Here is a 19372-nt window from a genome sequence, read left to right as displayed (position 1 = left end):
CACGACAGCTCTGGCTTCTGGGGTTCCCTGTCCTCTTCTCCCATCAGGCTGGTAGGAGAAAAGTACCTCAACTCAGCCAGCATTTTCTGTTCCAAGAGTGGAGAACAGCTCTTCAAAGATGCAAAATTAGGAAGACCACGGTGCCCGCCTTCGAGGGGCCCGGATGATGTGGGAAGGACCCTGTGAGAAGTGGTCTCGGTCCATTTAACCAAGAGCTGTGGGAGACAAGGAGGGGAGGGCGTAGGTGTGAGTCTCGAGTGCCTTCGCCCCCGGGCCCCAGCCCTGACATTTGTCTGTGCCTTGTGGGCAGAACCGGCCGGCACCTATAGGCCTGCTTGCAGCTCAAGTTGCCCTTCCAGTGTCAAGGGAACACCTGCAAAAAGAGGGTGGCTTTGCAAAGCTGTGCATCCAGGCTCCACATGTGCATTCATATAAACTCTGGAAACCTACAGAGTGATCCTGTTGAGACCAAGAAGTGGTCCTTCTTTTCCACAGCCCCATCTTCCCGTTACATGTAAGCCACCGGGGTGGGGGCTGCGAGCTGTGTTCGTTTCCGGTCTCCCCTCAGCATCACACATGGGGCCTTGTGTTCAGTGGGGCTTTGATAACCAACAGGGAATTCATTGCCTAATTTCTCAGAAAGTAGAGTGGCCTCAGCACATCCACACACCCAGTAAGACGTGGAGGGCAGTAACCATGAACACTCAACTCTCTGGCTTAGTTCAAAATGAGGGCCACTTTAGAACAAAGCTGAATCACTGCCAGAAACTTACAGAACTGAATTACGGCCACAAAATGACAATTCATGAAAATGTCAACAGTTTTTCTGCAGATTGGATGTGCAGCCTGGACTCTGGCACCAACCCCCCTGGGTTTGAATCCTATTCTGCAACTCACTGGCTGCGTGATCTCGGGCTATTACTAAACTCACTGGCTTTCCGTTCTTCACATGCAATAAAGGGGAGATATTAGGACCTTCCGTGAGTAAGTGAGGCTAATGTACACGTACTCAGCACGTGCTCGTAATTATTGACGTTATTATTTCTATTTCTCTCTATACAGTTTTGATAGCCCAAGAGGGTTCTGTATTTCAGGGAACACTGAGATTAAGAGAAGGAAGAGAAAGAGGAAAAGGTGTGCTGTCTGATGAGATGCCACGGAATCTTTTCTTGTTGGAACAAAGGGACCTTTTGTTTCCTGAAGGGTCAACATGTTTGCTGGACAATCTTGGACTACAGACAAAAGCAAAATCAATACCCTGGGCGATTGCGTCTATGGCCAAGTCCAGCTGAATAACGCTATCAGAGACTTTGCACCAGACAACCCCAGCTGGGTGCCCGCCCCTGCGTGGCCTCGGCTGGGGCTGAGGAGTTCCCATGGAGTCATAACCATAACCCCACACCAGGAGCCTCCGAGATCACTCGGGCTCCACGAGAGAAAGAAACCGGGTCACCAGAATCCACTCCTAGAATGGTTATATAGAGAAGATTGCTGATGGTGCCTTTTTTTTATATATATAAATTTATTTATTTAGGTTTTTTCTGGCTGTGTTGGGTCTTCGGTGTGGTGCGCAGGCTTCTCGTTGCGGTGGCTTCTCTTGTTTCAGAGCACGGGCTCTAGGCACGCGGGCTTCAGTAGTTGTGGCACGTGGGCTCAGTAGTTGTGGCACACGGGCTTAGTTGCTCTGCTGCATGTGGGATGGTTCCAGACCAGGGCTCGAACCTGTGTCCTCTAAATTGGCAGGCAGATTCTTAACCACTGTGCCACCAGGGAAGTCCCAGTGCTTAACTTTTTAATGAACATTTGTTTTCTGACAAGTTAAACCAACTCAGTGTGGACTCTGGACAGGTCAATTCACTTTTCTAGGCTTCAGTTTTTTTCACATGTAGAACAAGAAGATTAGGCTAGATCTTCATTGATTAGAACTAGGTATCAATGTACTTTCCATCTTAGAAACTTTCTGATGTTAATTCAGGTACCAAAGCAAAACCAGATTGACCCCTCTCGTTCACAGGAGCACTCCCGACCTACAGTGAAATGATGTACTAACGGGACCAGAGTCCACTGGGGAGGTTTGCTTCTGCTGCATGGTGCTTCCTGAGCCTTCGACCAGAGCCCTTGGAGCTGAAAAACATCAGGACTTGGAGAGCACTTGGTAAGGGACACCCCAGTCTACAGGCCCCAAAGCCCACTCCACACGCACTGTGTGTTGTCAACAATGGACACGGTGGGGAAGCAGACCATTGAACAGGCCAGGTGGGCTCTTGTTTGCAGAGATGCAGGTTGGGAAGGGCCAGCATCACCCTGATATTTCAACATCTTTTAAAACTTACTAGCTTTATTTAAAAAAAAATTTCCCTGGGGGAAAGAAATGAACACCTTCTGTAACAAGGAAAATAACAACAATAGCCATAATAATGAGAAAAGCAAAATAAGCACATGTAAGTGCATTTTTCTTTCTTAGAGATTTATTTTTGTTTGATGAATCGGACACTGGTCAGGGAGAGAGGAAAATGCTGGGGGCCCCGCAGGGAAAGGGGCACCCAGAGGTGGGGCTTCTGCATCCTGCGTGGACAAGTTAGGTGTTAGGGTCGGTTGGTTGGTTTAATCGGCTGCTGGAAGTTTTCCTTTTGTTCACTTTTATAAATCTCTCCCCAGACTTGCGAGCTTCCCCTCCCTCCCGCCCCCTTCCCTTGCTCCCCAATTTCATTTTTAAAAAGCGAGCTCGCTCGCCAGGTGTGTCCCCAAGCTCTCACAGCTCTAATAAATAAGGAGCACCTGTAAAACAGTAGCTTGACTTGTTAAGTGACTCTGTACAAAGGAGGATATAGAAATACAGTATGTACACCGCATCCACGGCCCCGTGGTGCTTCAAGGCCAGCGTGACTCTGTCTTGGCCTCGCCTGCCCACCACACCCCACCGCCCCGCTGCTGCTGGCTCAGCGGCCTGTGGGCGGGGGCACCTGGACCCCTCCAGAGGGAACAATTGCTTTATTGGAGTTAGTAAACAGATACACTGAATCACAAGGTGATTTGATTTTTTTTTTTTTTTAGTTTTCTTCTTTTTTTTGTTTTTTTTCTTCTTTTTTCTTTTTTTTTTTTTTTTTTTGTACTCATCAGAATGGGATACTCTACGACTGTCTCACCAACTCAGTGCCAGTACACATGCTCTAGAGGACTTCTGGACTCGCAGCTACAACTGTACAAGTGCACACAAGAAAATCTACCCTGTTATCCTCCACCCACTGATTGAGGATCGAATTGCACATTTCTCTTAACCATGACAGGAGAAAGCAAACAGTGAAACAGAATCATGGGTGAGCTTTCTCACTTTCCCTCCTGTTTTCATTGGTTTGTCCATACCATTCTAATTATCATGAAAGGGCTCTGCGTATAGAGAGATTGCTTCACTGACTTCCTGGATCACCGAAAGCCATCAGGGTTGAAATTTCATCCAAGTCTTTCGTGACGCCCAGCAAATATTCCCCCTCGGATTATTTTACACCTTGAGGGCATTTTGGTCTTCAGTTCAACACTCTTGCTCTGTTCCCAAATGGGGCGCTATTTAAGGGAATTTAAGGAGAAAGCTGAGAAGAATAAACATTTACCGAGTTCTCTTGGCATTCAGTCTCTGAAAAACCACAGTATAAACTATTCATGCTGCTTCTTACATCTGTCAGATCGAAAATTAAAAGCCATAAAAGTGTAACACTGAAAATATGGCATTAAAAAGGATAAAGGTGGCCTTTGTAAAAATAACAAGAAAAGTATATTAGCCAATAAAATATTTTAACTCTTCATTTAAAAGTGCATCCTAGGCAGGACAGAGATGAATCTGAAGCATTGGGACTCCAGTATGATCCCTCTCCGCCGTCAAAACGTGAACAGTATAGGTCCAAAACCGTACAATGCAAATCACAATTCTTCGTGTAGCAGCAAAACCACAGCAGTTTTTAAAAAGATTAAAAAACGATTTTTGTTTTCAAATCTGTATCATCTCCCAGCCTCACCCTATGAGCCTTGAAGATGAGGCAGGGAGAATACCTACATTGGTCCTTGTGGCTTGTTGGTGTTTTGTCGTTTTTTTTTTGTTTTTGTTTTTGTTTTTTCTTTTAAACCAGGGGCAAAATCCCTAAGTTCCTCTGGGGAGAAGCAGAGATGGTGGCAGCAGGAAGGCTGGGCCCGCTTGGTGGGTCCAAGACGTGCTGGCTTCTCTGGGCTAGAGGCCACCGAGGGAGGGCTGCTTCCTCTGAGATGCTTAATGACAGGAAGCGGCTTTATTTGCTTGAGTTTTAGCCAGAGGGGGTGGTGAGCTGACCAGCTGGTGTCACTGGATGGCGAGACATGGTTTGCTCTGCGCCCTCTCTCCATGCAAGGTACCCTGTGAGTGAGCGTTCCTAGAAAATGAGGAAGAGGGGTTTGTTAGAATCCACTAGACCAAACTACCCCCCACCCCCCAGGCTGGGGAGAACCCGGGCATGAGTCAGAGCAGCACACTCTCCAGCTGTCAGGTCAGACTTACAACAAGGCCCCAGCACTGGGGTGGCGCAGCCTGATTTCCACACGACTTTCATTCACGGTTCTGCGCAGGATCAGCCCTGCCAGCTTTGTGTGAGGAAATGAAACTCGAGTCGCTTTTTGGAATACCATAATGAGCATGGAGCACCACGCCCTCACCCAAAGCCTGCAGCAGCATCCTTTGCAACCCAGCAACATTCACTCTCCACGTTACTGCACGCTTAACTGGCAGGAGGTCTTTGGAGTTGCCCAAGGGCATCCCAAAGCCAGGCAAGGTCATCGGGGGACCCTGGTGTTGCGGACCTCAAGCCTGTACCCCGTGTAACAGCCCTAGCGTCTGCTGCAAAGGAGGGAGGCCATGAGATGGACTTTTTAGCACGTGAAAAATTCCTGGGGCACAGAGACCACTCTTCAGAGGTTTCCTACAGGGGCGACTGAGCTGGAAGAAGTGCCCCTCTCTGTGGGTCTTGCCTGACAAAGGTGAGCCACTCACATCGCTTCACATCCAGACCAAGCATAGGACTGGGATCCCAGGGCAGAAGGTCTGAATAGGACTGTTGGGCTCTGCCTCTCTTATCCTTACTGGCTTATTTCATTTGCTACCAGTCCCTTGGCTTGAAACCTCCTAAGGACACTCCATCAGCCCCAGGAAGCAGCCATTCAGAAGTCGTCCAACTAAACTGTGAAGTCCCTGAGGTCTGGGGCTGTGTCTGTTTTGCTCAAATCCCTGCACCCGGGGACAAATGTATTCAGCTCAACACACATTTGTCAAATGAATGAGAATCAAACAGCTCTTGTCCCCCATGTCCCAAAACGGTGCGCTTTTTTTTCCTGCCAATAAATGGGGATGTCAGATATGTGAATGGGAAAATTTGGCTAACGTGAGGTGGTGGGAGAGGACTTGTAAACATCTTTACAACTGTTGAGATTATTCCTAGACCAGTGAACAAATAATTTCAGGTGATAGAATGTAGAACTTGAAGGGACCCCAGAGATAATATACACAGTTTCCCGCATTTTATAGACGAAGAAATAGAGGCCACAAAGAGAACTGGAGTGTTCAGAGTGTCTGTAGCGTGAATTTAGCACAAGCGTGAGGAGGTCAAAATGCCCATTGGGAGGACTAGGTCCAAGCTTGTGCTTTGAACCCTGCTATCCAAATACTGGTGTTAATGGTAACCATAATAATGATCAGCCAAAAACAAGGTTTGAAAATCTGAATGTGCATGACAGGAAATGCCTGAGTTCCCCAAATCACATTAAATCACCAGATCTGTGTGCATTTAATATGTATATTAAATAACCAAAGTGAAAATGCAAAACACCACAAATATGCAATGGGAGTGGAATTACAAGGTCATGGAAACCTTTTCATTTGGCATGGTCAGATTTGGAAATGTGGGTATTTCTCTTGGAATAAAGAGCTCACTTTAATCTCTTTCTTTTCTTCCTCTTCGTTCTTTCTCTCTTTCTCTCCTTCCTTCCTCTTTCTCTCTCTTTCTTTTTACCTTCCTTCCTTCCTTCCTCCCTCCCTCCCTCCCTCCCTTCCTTTCCTTCTTTCTTTCTAAGACATAATGGTGAGAAGAGGTACAGAAACAAAAACACCAAGAGCCACCAACAAATGAGAAGTCACAAAGGATTGGGAAGAGGCCTTGGAAATGGACCCAAATGGATCCTAAGACATACTGCAGCTGCTTCTGAGCAGGATTTACTTTTGTTTAGGAAGCACAGCCTGGAACTTGCTTTGGAGGGAGAGAAACCATCCCTACCTCTGGGCTTGGGACTAAGAGTGACCAAATCTTGTAGTCAGAGAGGAGCTCTGAATCCTTCTTTAAAAAAGGAAAAGGGAAAAAAACAGTGTTTAACGGTTTCTTCCAGTGACTGAGAAACACCACCATTTTGAATTCCTCACTCAAGAACACTGCAACTGCTTTTTCAAGGGTGTAAATTGTTTCTTTAATGTAATCATGAACCCCCCAAAGAGGACTATTTCTCAAATAAGTTTCCTTACATTGAAATCGCCTTTGGACAAAGGCCAAACATGGACAGCATCAGCCTACCTAGAGAAAATCTCAAGGCTTTCATACGGGGCTAGGAAAACGGGGTTATAATGAGAGCCATTCTGGAACCTTAACTACAGCGTTTGCCATCCCAAACACTCTAATAATCATTATTATTCTCTGGTATCTATTATTGTCTGGTAAATAATATGTGTTTTCCCCCAAAGTTCTACCGGGTGCAGCTGCACCGCACTCTATTGTTTGCAGCCCCACTCCTGCTGCTTGGAAAGCCTCCTCACGCCACGCTTATTTCAAGAGAATGGCAAAGGGAGGATTTGCGCTGCTTCCATCCCTCTCACCGCACACTTGCCGTGTCTGGGACACCCACCCAGGCCAGATGGTGGCAGTGCAAGTCCCTCTCGGCAGATAACATTTGAGGAGGGGGTAAACTGAAGGCCCCCTCCCCTGTCCTCCTGACTCTGGCTGGTTCAGGGCAGCCCCCATGTTGGCGACACAGGAATCAATGAAAATGAAGAAGCAAGCTTGGGCATCACTTTCCTGAGAGTTATTTGTTTGCAAGGTGTGAAACTCAAAAGTGGGGAGGAAGTGACCTTGGAGTTTTAGAAAGTGATCATGGCAGGAAGTTCCAGAGCCCAAGTCCGTTCCGACTCAGCCCCTGCTAAGCAGAGGTGTCTTAGAGAACAGTCGGTCCTCTCTGTCTAAATTTCTTGATCTGAGTAAAGGGGAAATTTCTACAATATGTGAGACAGAGACACAGGTTACAGCATGAACCCTACGTAGCCGCGTGACCTTGGACCTATTCCTTAACCTCCCCAAGCCTGGATTCTTCCTCTGTGAAATGAAGGCATGGGTGAGATTTTCTATTACATCTTCCATCTCTCATATTCTGGGATTGTAGGATCTTTGGACCAAAGCCATCATCAGGTATGGTGGTACACAGTTATCCATGTATAAGAAAGACTATTCGTTTCTCTATCCTCTATCCTCTATCTCTAGTCCCAAGTTTCAGAAAGGGTCTCCTTTCTATTAATCACATAGACACACTCTCACCTCTGGCAGAGATTTCTGGAGTGTCCCTTAGTGCAGGGGGTTCTGGGGAAGTGGTTCTACTTGTGCCTCACATTTGGGTTTTCCTCTGAATTGGGGCTTGTCTGAAGGCAGGACAACCCAGAGCCCTGCCATGCGGAACATCACACACACACACACACACACACACACACACACATCCCATCCCGTGGACCACGTTGCACCGTGTATGAAGACCAGCTCCACAGTGCGTGGTCTCCAGCAGGCATGTACGGTCAGCGTCTGCAGAACTCCAGGCCCAGCTGCCCCTTCTGGCCAGAAGAATAAAGTCTCTCCCTCATGGACTCAGCTGCACACCAAGTGCCCTGAACAAGCCTCTGACCACCGGCAATTTCCCTTTCCATCAGGAAAGCATTGCTAAGAATGTGACTGAGTTACTTCTCCCTTATCGCATAAGCATTGTCAGAGTGTCGTAGAGAACAAAAATAGGCCTGAGTACTAATAACTTCTTTCAGTGTTGATACTGTCAACATACCATCATCCTCACCTTTTCTTCTCTGACCTTTACAGCCTAAGATGTATGCGGGTTGCATTTAAAAGGAAATTTTATAATTTCCAGGCAACCATTCCCAAAAGTAAATGTGTATCCAAAGAAAATGTCTGTCTTATTCTACATCCCATCATAGTCCCTCCATGGCACAAGATTCCACCTCCAGCAGGCAGCCTGCCTTCATTAATCTAATCTGTTTTCTGAACTTTTATTCTTCTTTGCTTCCTCAAATACCTCTGTCATTAGCATAATCAAAATCCAGTAGGTCTGTCCTGTCTTACCTGTCTAGAAGGCAAGCTCTCCAGGTCCATCATATTTATTCCCCAGAGTCCAAAATCCTGTGGCATCAACCCTATGATGTACAAGAGATGCCCGCTGCCAGGCCGGCTTGCCTTTGTCCAGTTACCCCAGCCCTGCCCGTGATGCCACTCGGGCACATCGGCCCATCACTTATCACGGTTAAATACAGCTATTACGTGCTGGCTTCGGCCACGCTGTTTATCTGGGACAATAATGAGTCCCTGAGGACTGGATTGCTCTCAGGTAGCCACAGCTATTCTGGGACGCTCACAAGGGTAGAACCCCGTGGTCAATGAACAGAGCCGCCTGCACCAGCTGATAAGGCTAGGTGTGATGCCAGACAGCGGTCTCTGCATCAAGCCCATCCCGGAAAGGGCTACGGCTTGGTGAGGTTTTGCCAAAAAATGGCTCCCTCTCTCCTCCATCGACCATCGCTTCATGAAGAGTTCTGAAATGGCTTTTACCAAGTTGGAAACCGTTTTCATTTACGAAGTGGATGGTATCTCTTTTCTTATAGCTTGCTAATTGATGAAAGTAATTTAAAAACATCGCTTCTCTAGCATGATTGCTATGGGAAATAACCCATGGTGAGGAGAGGGGAGTAGGGCCAAGGGTGAGCTCCAGCACCACTGAGCTGCCCACGGCCTGGCTCTGATAAGCTAAGGCTCAAATTATTTAAAAGAAAGAAAATTAAACCAAACGTGAGGCCTTGCTTTTCTTTTTTATAATTTTCCCCTTTAGCAATATCTCTTATTTTACTCTTTAATCAATAAAAATCCCAACCATACAAGACCCCCTACTGAGATAACTCCATCTTTAATTTTTTGTTTTACAAATTTAAATTTCGGTTTTCTTTGCTTAGCTGGTTCTAGGAGTTAAATGGGCAGAGAGACCTGTTTATTCATATGAGTGGCCAGTGCTATCTTGCTGACCTCTACAAGATCTTGGGGGACAAAGAACCCTGAGCCACAGAACCCCCTCTTGTGCACTTGCAAAAGCCTTTATCTTCACCCTGGACAATGGATCTCTTTAGCCACCTCAAATCTTTTTTTAAAACCTGGGAGTTTAAGCTAAACAAATTACCCTGTCTCTGGTCCTTTTCTAAAAGCAGGCAGGGATTCATGACTAACTGCACACATTTTTACAAATGCACTGGAGCAAGTGGCTGCATGCATTCGTGAAAGAGAGAAATAAAATGAAGAATTACATGATATAGCTTATGTTTTACAAGAAATTTTGAATAAGAGCCTCAAGCCCTATGCCGCCTGGATTTCAAGACCAAGCACTTCCTATTATGGTTTGGGAAAGCTGCAGTGTTTTCAAAGAAAGTTACATTTACTGAGCACTTAATGTCAAATACTGTGCTAGGCACTTTTATATATTTATTTCACTTAAAAACAAATATATTTTATATACTTATTTCATTGACACAACAATGCTATGAAGTATTTATTACTGTCTCCATTTTACAGATGAGGAAACTTTCCCAAGAAGGTTAAGGAACTTATTTGCTCAAGGTCACCAGCTAGAAAGGGGCCAAACTGGATCGAAGTCCAGCTCCTACGACCTCAAAGTCCATGCTCGCCTCGGAGTGCTATCCCCTAGCCCAGGTTTCACCTCTCCCCTTCCTCACCCTGACAAGCAGGGGTCACAATGTCAAAGTTGGCAGGGGCCTTAGAGACAAAACTCCGAGAAACTGTTTGCTAAGAAATAATAATTGCATTTTCATTCAAGTCCTATCCAATACACAAACTAGCTGATGCCGGTTTGTGTGCCTTCCAAAAATTCTTCCTTGGACACAAAAGTAGATGTTTATTGTGCTAAGATTGAGTCTGTTATTTATTTATATAATCTGAACACAGGCAGTCTAAGTTAAAAAAAAAAAAAAAAGGAAAGAAAGAAAAGAAAAGAAAAAAAAGAACCTAGAGAAAAGAGCAGCTTTACATGGCAAGTAGCTATTGTCTATGGATCAACAGACCTTAAGATTTTAGGCTAGGTCTGGAAAAGAGGTCTGACGCTTTATTTACTCTTTACAACCAGCCTTTTAGCAGAAAGAGAGAGGGAGAAAGAGAGAGAGAGAAGGGCTTCATTTCACGGAAACTTCATGTAAAAAATAAGAGCAAGCATACTGATTCCCTGCTACCCCCCCTCTAACAGCCAAGGAGATGGAGAGTGTGCTTAATAATTTCTTTTCTGCAACCCTTCCACCCTTCCACCCCAGATGTTCAGGTACAACCTATTTCCTCTCTGAAATCAGCTGCCCGGTGTGAGGCAGTGATGCCGTGGGTAGCAAAAGTATGACTCTGGTCCTTGGCACAGGGCGTGTAACTCAAGCAGCTCTGGTCGTATCCCGTGTCCCACTGAGGGGAAAGGCAGATGAGGACTCAGGTTCTAATCCTGGCTGCGCCACTCTGTGACCTTGAGCGTTTACTCTGTTTGTCCCAGTCCCTACTTATAAAAGTGGAACCAGACATCTTAGGAGAATTTCTGGAATCATTTCCCTAACCTCCGAGGTTGACAGCATCGAAATGTTTCATTACCTCCTGTTACACGTTGAGGGAAGACGTTCTGGGCTGCAGGGGCTACGATTACAATTCTTATAATGAGCACCTAGTATATATATGCCAGGTGGGCATTTTACTTCTGTTATTTACACTGGAGCCTGATAACGCTATGAAGTATGGGTTATTATCTTCATTTTTTTGTATATAAGACATGCTCGGTGGTTTTGCAGGAAGATTCTGGAGCCAGGCTGCCAGTCAGATCCCAGCACTACCATTTACTGGCCAGTGACTCTGGGTAGGATATTCAACCACTCTGTGCCTCAGTTTCTTCATCTATAAAATGGGTTTAATAATGGTACCCCAGAGGGTTGTTGTGGGCATGTAACATCTGGAACACTGCTTACATATAGAAAGTGCTCAGTAAACATTAGCCGTTACAATTATTAAATGAGAAAAGGTAGGCATAAAGAGGTTATAAAACTGGTCCAAACTCACAGCTGGTTTTCAGATCCAAGCAGACCTCACTCCAGCCCTGGACTCCTCTCCCAGGCATTGTAGCCTAATAGGACAGTAACTCCATTTCCTGGGCACCTCTACCTATGTTTTCTTATCTGCTCCTCCCAGCAGTGTTATGACCTCGAGACTGAGGCTTGGGGAGGTAAAGTCGCTTCCTCCTTCGCTTACTAATTGGTTCTGCTGGGATTTGAACCCAGTCTGGCCCAACCCCAAAGCAGAAGTCTGTATCTACTAAGCCACACCGCTGCCTTCCTTCACTACCAGGAGCCCACTGTCACCACATGTGGAAGCTTCAGAAGATGTACGACCTGGGACGTTAAAAAAGATAAAAGATAAAAGGACATTTCCAAAAGTTGCCACACCCCTTTAAACGTGCCTGCCAGCCGTGGGAGGATCTGATTCAGCTTCTGTGAAGATCTCTGAAGGTGTCTGAGGTTGAGCAAAGCCACGCAAGCCTTGTGGCTGCTCTTCATTCCGGGGACCGAGCTTTGGGCATCACTAGGGCCACCGTCCAGGCTCCACGTCCATCCTCAGGGAAGTCCTCTGCTAGGAGAGCCGCTGCCTGCCTTGTGCACCCATTGGGTGACCGACGGCCTGCACCACGCCCTGCCCCACTGGCCTAAGGCTCAGAGCAGCTGGGCAGTCAGAAGGGTGGAGCCCCTATTTCCACGGCAACCTGGGGCCCGGCCAGCATCCCCCTTGACTGAACTTTGGAATGTTGTGAGGTTTCCTTCCACTGTGTGCTATGAAACCTCTTAGGTCTGCTCTGGGCACAAAGAAAAGAGCTCATCCTCCCCTTGCATTGCCACAATGGCTTTACATGAGTAAAACATAGATGTGGCAGCTCTTGCGGCTCACACTGCAGCGATAACATCCCGCAGTGTTTAGAATCCACTGCTGGTAACGAGCCTGTCATCAGAATTCAATGATCAGCTCAGCGATGCTAGTCTTTCTCTTGCTTCCTTTTCAGTGCTCAAACAGCTGCTGAAGTAATTTTCCTCAAACACAGATTTCCTCCTGTCACTCCTCTGCTCGAGGTCGTGGTGACACTGCCTAACGTACAGAGTACAAGTGCCACAACCTCTGGCTCCACTGCCCACCTGCTCTCCTCCAGCCTCCACCCCCCTCCGTCTGCAGCCAAGCCCTTCACTTCAGCCGAGCGAAGGGCAAGGTCATCCCTCACGCGACTTCCTCTTCTCCGCACCTGCGGCTCTTGCCATCCTACTGCCGCTTTTATTCCTCCACTCCCGACTGCAAGTTCAAGGCCCTCCCCAGTTTTAGAACCTAACTCCAAACTCACCTGCTGTATGGAACCCTAACCTGGTAACTCCATTAACTAGACCTCTCCTGACACTCTTCTCGTTCATTCACTCAATAAATACTCATGTGCCCATCCTGCCAGCCCCAAGCTAGGTAATCAGTTACAACAATGTGTGAACTGCCCCCGTTCACACCAAAGCCCTCACCAAAGCCCCCTGTCTACAGTGTCATATCTGTTTGCAGGTCCTGCATAATGCTTGTAATAGTGGCCTTGGTTATTTCTTGCCTCACTCAGGTTATTAGCTCCTCAAAACAAGTCTAATAAGACTCCTGCCACTGCCTCTCCCACTTTTTTTTTCTTTTCCCTCCCTCCCTCCCTCCCTCCCTCCTTCCTTCCTTCCTTTCTTTCTTCCTTCCATCTCTTAATAACAGTGTCCCTGCATGGAGTCAGTATTCAATACAGTTAGTTGAAAATGGATATGTTTTCCCCTCTAGGGAAATAAATGAAGACTATCTTTGAACCATAAATGAGTGAAAGGGGACTGCCTCCCTCTGTTCGGATATGATTAAGAGTTTATTAACTTTCATGGGTCGTAATATATTAATTAAGTATAAATTAACCATTCTAAATATAAGGTTTTTTTTTAAAAGTTACTATCCCTGTGCATCACACACACACACACAGCTGAGACACAGAACAAGTTGATCGGAGGATCAGACAGTGGGAAGTGCTATCAAAATCAGAACCCTGAACGAGTGACCACTCAGCTTCATTTGCAAGGTCATAAGGTTTTTCCACAAAAAATTTTTCATAGTTTTTCAACTAGTATTTGGGATTCAAGTTGTTCAGACCTTGGTGGATATGAAAATAGACCTTCAGTCCCATGTTTACGATGTCACCGTATTAAATGAGAGGAATGGAGGGACCTGGATATATTTTTGGTTTGGCAAATTGTAAAACTATTTTTTTTCAGACATTTGGGGTTTGGCTAAAACCAAAACTTATTTTGCCAAGCACTTTGGCCTTAATTTTTAAACCCATGTGTATTTTAAAAGAAATTCAATCTATATGTTTCTGACTCATTTACACTTAACTCATGAAAATGCTGTTTGGTAAGAGCTATTAGATGTCCAAGCAAGTTTATGAGCCCTTTTAAGCCTTCTTTTCCCCATTCTTGCCAGAAAGTTGTATTTTGCCAGCCATAAAGAGTGTGAGCCCCAGAGGCCTGTGGTCAGTTTGAAATTTATAACCTCTGAAGCTTAAATGGATTCTGACTTGGAAAAAGGTTTTTTTCGCTCTCCTCTTTTTCATATTAAGTGCTCAAACAGGCTACTTATGATAAAGATGGGATCCTATGTCTCAGTTTCCAAGATGGCTGAGGGTGAATAGTGAAGAATTCAATCTAACCACCAATAAACTGCCTCTAAGATATTTTGGAGGAACAATACGACACTTTAAGTTCCTCTGGACACAGATCCAACACTCTAGTGGAAAGTTTTACTAATTACTCTTAGGATAAGAAAAAGAGGTAGGAATCAACATGATTCAAGTTGAACATTTTACCTTTGGGGGACTTGGTAATTCTTTAAAAAATCACAGACAACCAATCCTGTTTATGACTTTTTATACATTTAAAAAATAAGCTGAATCTACTAAAAACAACATTTGAATTAAAACCAGAAAAGCAGGAAGAACGTGCATGCATGCTGCAGTGACTTCACCCTGTATCTACTGGATGCTCAGATGATGCTCAGATACCACTCAATTATAGTATTCTAGTGGGAGAAAGCTTTTGGATAAAGTACTTAAAAATGGCTTATAAATATTTAAAGTATAAGCATCTAACAAATCGTAATGACAAAGTTTTACATTTAACCACATGTGCTCCAAATATCTTGAAATTACTCTAAATATGGGTTTAAAATATCAAAAGGGCTTGTTGATGGGATGCAGAACTTTGCAAAGAAACTTAAACCTGATCATTCTTGCTCTCACAACACCCAATAGGCACAATTTTTAAAGTGTGCGTGTATAGATTTCCTTAGAAAAAGATAATGCTACGGTCTGAATTTCCAAAACAAGAGTTGAAGGATGAAATATAGGGTTTCCCCTTCTCTCACCAAATGCAACTTAGCCACTTTGCTTCTAGATAATTTGTTATTGTAGGTTGGCTCAAATTTAAGACAGTAACATCTTAGAAACAGTTGGAGAATGAAGCCAGCTGCAAGGAGGATATCATTACAAATTGAGACACATGTTATATGGGAATACCATTCATTTTCAATACCAAAAACATGTCTGGGGAAATAAGCCATGCAAATGAGGGAGAGATATGCTTTTTAATTGCATTTTTTGGACATTAGGTCAATGTTTCATATCCAACGGGTCCATAATGTATGTTTCTCCCTTCTGTTCTTCTGTCGCATTCTTACTTCCCTTTTTACCCAAAACAAAACACAGCTTGCTATCGAAGAAAGACAACAAAGCAGAGGTTCAAAGGGGGAACTGATGAGACAGTCAGCGTTGCAGCCAACTGTCTGGATGGAATGAGGCCGGGGAGTGCCGGACAGCTTTGATTGACCCAGTCCTGACCCCACGCCCACGTGGAAAGGCAGTTCTGCTCTCGTGTTCCCTTCTCTCTATTCAGACTTGTGTGTTTGGTAAAATTGCACAAGCATGCTGTTGCTTATGGCCACAGCTCAGTCCTAGGAGCTCAGAGTTAAGGGATATCAGGAGCTACTTGAATGGTGTCCAATTTAAGAATGTTTAGTACACTCAGGAGCTTTTTTTTTTTTTTTTTTTTTTGCGGTACGCGCGCCTCTCACTGTTGTGGCCTCTCCCGTTGCGGGGCTCAGGCTCCGGATGCGCATGGCTCAGCGGCCCTGGCTCACGGGCCCAGCCGCTCCGCGGCATGTGGGATCCTCCCGGACCGGGGCACGAACCCGCATCCCCTGCATCGGCAGACGGACTCTCAACCACTGCGCCACCAGGGAAGCCCCACTCAGGAGCTTTCTAAAGCACAAAAGATGCTTTAAAAGTTTTGTTCTCATTGTTCTTTGCTTTTGCTCTGGTCATTTTCACTAGAATCTTTTAAATGACCCCCTTGAAATAATGTGTGTGTGTGCATTTCCCCTCCTTGCTGATGGCTGCACATTCTCAATCCTGACCCCACCCTACTTTTTTCTCAAGCAGAATGCTGTGGAAATCCGTAAATCTAGAGAAGAGCTCTCCATGGTTAGTATTGCAAGCTGGCATCTGAGATGGCATTTACTCCTTTTCCTTGAGAATGGGACCCTGTTAGATGATGCCAGTGCTAAGTTGTTTATCTTTTAAACTAATTTATTTGTTTCTCTGAAATGAATTCCTTTTATGTTTTTGAGGCATTTGTAAAAAAAAAAAGTTTACACATGCAGAATGCATTGCCTTAACATGCATCCATGTATATTTAAACCAGCAACTGAAGGATACAAAATAATTCTGGGTGGGATAGGGTGAAGGAAAACAGAATGGCCACCCTCCGTCCCTTTGACACAATCTCTTCAACAAGAGAGTCTGGAAAAGGCAGCGTGTTGGTGGTGGATGGTGTTCTACTGCATGAGGTAAGTGTTCCAGGCTGCAGTGCATTTTGGTCCTCAAACACCTCTGCCCCTCTGTGATGCTTGTCTGCATGAAGGTAGGTGTAAATGATTGAACCAGGATGCCCAGGAAGTCGCTCGAGCCAGCAAGGGAGTGATTCATTGGAAACCAGACAGGGAGCTTATTTCTAGTGCCCTTCTGGGCAATGCCTTGTTAGTAGCTGGTTGAACACTTTCACCTTTCCAAGCACACCCTCTCCAGGTGAAGAAGCATGCTAGGGAGCTAGGGGGCTTGGTAGCGCTCCAAGACACGGCCATGCCAATGCCCTGGTGTTTACTGATCTGTCCACTTCTCCGACTCAAGCCATTCTCCTCCCTTGGCCTCAACAGCAGGGTAGAAGGTTTTCCACTGAAGGACAGCATCTGCCTATACAGCACAAGCTTTGAAAGTCCAAGTGCTGGGCAAGTGTCTAGCTTGTTTCTTTCCTTGCTTCCCCTTTCTTCTTTCCCATAGGCACTCACAAGTTATAGTAACTTGAAGAAAAGTCTATCACCCTTTGCATTTTGTCACTAAGGCAATCTTATTGAGGCAAGGGTCCTTCTGCTCAGGTATTGCTTGGCGATAATATAAAATAATCTTTCAGAGATGTAAGGCACACTTTTCCTGTAGCCAAAATCTATGGACTGCTCCTCCCAAGAAAACACCTCTGTGCACAAGCACATAAAACTTTCCACAAAATTCCAGAGGGAACAGCTGAAGGCTATGCATGGACAAGTCTATGGAGACCAGCTCCGGGGAGCTGACACACCGATCGGGAGGTCTGTAGATCAGGGCCAGGACTCGCGCTGCACTGCCTGACCCTGAGGATCGTCGCTAAAGCTCAGGCACTAAGCACTTCTCTTCTCTCACCCTAGCCCCAGCCCTGCTGAAGATGGAAGGCTATGGCTACATCTGAAAGAACTAAATACCCGGTCACATATGTCATTTCCTATCCCATCATAATCTGACTGAAATAATATCTAAAGCCAGGTGCCTGCACATTAAAACCCTCCTTCAACCCCCTTGTCCTAAAGGTTAAAAGAGACCTGGCAACACTGAACGAGATGTGTCTAAGGCCAACCTCGACACTGTTCATCCAGAAAATTCTCCTCTATGAGTCTCAAATGATCACAGCAAGCACTCTCTCAGGTCCTCACCACTCACACGTGCGCATGACGCAGACCTGGCCATTCCTCACTGCTGGCTCTTTGAATAACCTATACCTAGAGCTGGGCAGCCATCTGCATCCTGACAGACGGGCAGAACTTGAACATCAGGGATTACGTCACCAATGAACGTTTCCAATAACCAAGTATTAGAACATTAAAAATCTCAAGTCTGGCAGAGGATCTGAGCACACCCTACTTGTACTGATTTCCTCCTCTCAGTCACAGTTTTTCCTCTTTTCCTTGCTTTCGTAGTCGGCACCCACAATCACATTTCAACTGCATGGACTTGACTTTGCAGGCAGCCAATCCTCTCAAACTTCTCAGCTGGAGAAACCAAACTGGCAAAAAGTTACCTGCCACCTCCACCCTTGCGGCTTTCCTAATGAGGCGAGTCCCCTGCCCCCTTCTTGAAATAGTCCTTTCTGGGATTGTGGCTCCGTGGCCAGACTAATAATTAAACTCTAAACTCCAAAAAGTCAAAACTACAGCCCCCCTTCTTCAGCTCTCCCAGAGAAAACAAAAAGTGGAAGGAACTCTTGCTGCTGAGGCTAGGGGAGCATCTCAGAATGGGGGCCGGGGACAAGACTCTTGGATTTTCTTTCTGGTTTTAAAAACACATAAGAAATTTGGGAGTCACAAAGGTGGGAAGTTCTTGGTCTTGCCGCTCCTTGGGAATGGAAAAAGTGAGGGTGAAAGGGTTACTCGTGGTACACATTTTTTCCATTGATTATTTTACTTAAAGAGAAGATGTCATTTCCCTGGAAAATCAAGGAGGGGGGGATATTTTCTTTTGAATATCTTCAAACATTTGCAAATGGTTACTCTGAACTCCCCAATGTACCATAAACAAGTGTAAACTGTAGAAATTCAGAAAATGTACAAATACAAACAGCTATCCCCCAAGCTCAAAGGCAAAGACAAAGAAAGGGGTATTCCATTTATAAATGGAATTCTTTGTGGAGAGAACAGTTTGGGAAATGTTTATACATTGTTTCCCTTATTATTTGGGGGGATTTTTTTTTTCAGCTTACAGAAGCATCTTAAAAGTTGAAGATAAAAGGAAGTTTCCAACCTTTTAAAATCGTCGACTAAACTTAATTGGTTCTGCATCTAGGAAAATATCTGCTCATTTAAATCACTTGTAATCATATCAACAAACCAGAATGCATAAAGTCAGGTAACTGGGAACAGAATAACTTCAAAATGGAAAAAAAAAAAAACCCTGTGATTTGCCAAGAGCTAGCAAAAATGATGACTTCTTTGAAGGTAACTGTAGCTGCCCGGATTACTGATTTCAAGACACAGTCTGCTTTGAATCTATCTTAAATGATTTTTAAAAATAGTAATACAGTATGAAAATGGTGGGCATAGTGAAAATGAAGAACCCAGACGAAAGTTACTGACAATGAGTCACCAACAAGCACAAGGAGAAATCACTCACCTGCGCCTCATCCACCACAACTCAGCCCAGGTTTGGTTTTGTTTTTTTAGTGCTTTCCCCTTTGGCTTTAACTTGTCACCAAACAGTGTTCACTGTCAGGGCACAAAAGCCATGCAGTTCTTTACTTAACAGATGCATTTCCAGTTTCCGTAACCATATGCATAGGCTGGGTTTCTGAAGGCATAGAAGAAAAACAGCACCACGTATGCACAGAAAATCAGGAAGGGTCAGAGAATGTGAGTGAATTACGGCAGGTTGAGACTGTGCTGTGAGCTGACACGGAACTACAGAGGGCAAGAGGCAATGCGATTTAGTAGAGCAGAGGTGTTCTTCCCCCACCTTAAATCACTCGCCTTGTCACCCCACTGTAGCTGGCAAAGCCTGAGAGTCTCTGGCTTTAGAGAAAAGCGGTAATTTCTTGCGGGACCCATCATAAAAAGAATTTTCCAAT

The 19372-nt window shown here is 45.2% G+C and overlaps 1 protein-coding gene across 1 annotated transcript in view; it reads right to left on the bottom strand.

The window, feature by feature from the left end:
* Positions 1-1352: 1352 nt before the first annotated feature.
* Positions 1353-19372, bottom strand: part of SOBP (sine oculis binding protein homolog) — a 161177-nt gene continuing 143157 nt past the window's right edge. Inside the window, exon 7 of the mRNA XM_022553636.3 lies at positions 1353-4397. The gene's annotated coding sequence lies outside the window, so the exon portion shown is untranslated. The remainder of the gene's footprint in view (positions 4398-19372) is intronic.

Source organism: Delphinapterus leucas, chromosome 12 (genome assembly GCF_059928025.1).
Source record: "Delphinapterus leucas isolate spDelLeu-1000000601 "Yukka" chromosome 12, BTC_Dleu_Yukka2, whole genome shotgun sequence".
Classification (NCBI taxonomy): domain Eukaryota; kingdom Metazoa; phylum Chordata; class Mammalia; order Artiodactyla; family Monodontidae; genus Delphinapterus; species Delphinapterus leucas.
This window is presented reverse-complemented; position numbering and strand designations above follow the sequence as displayed.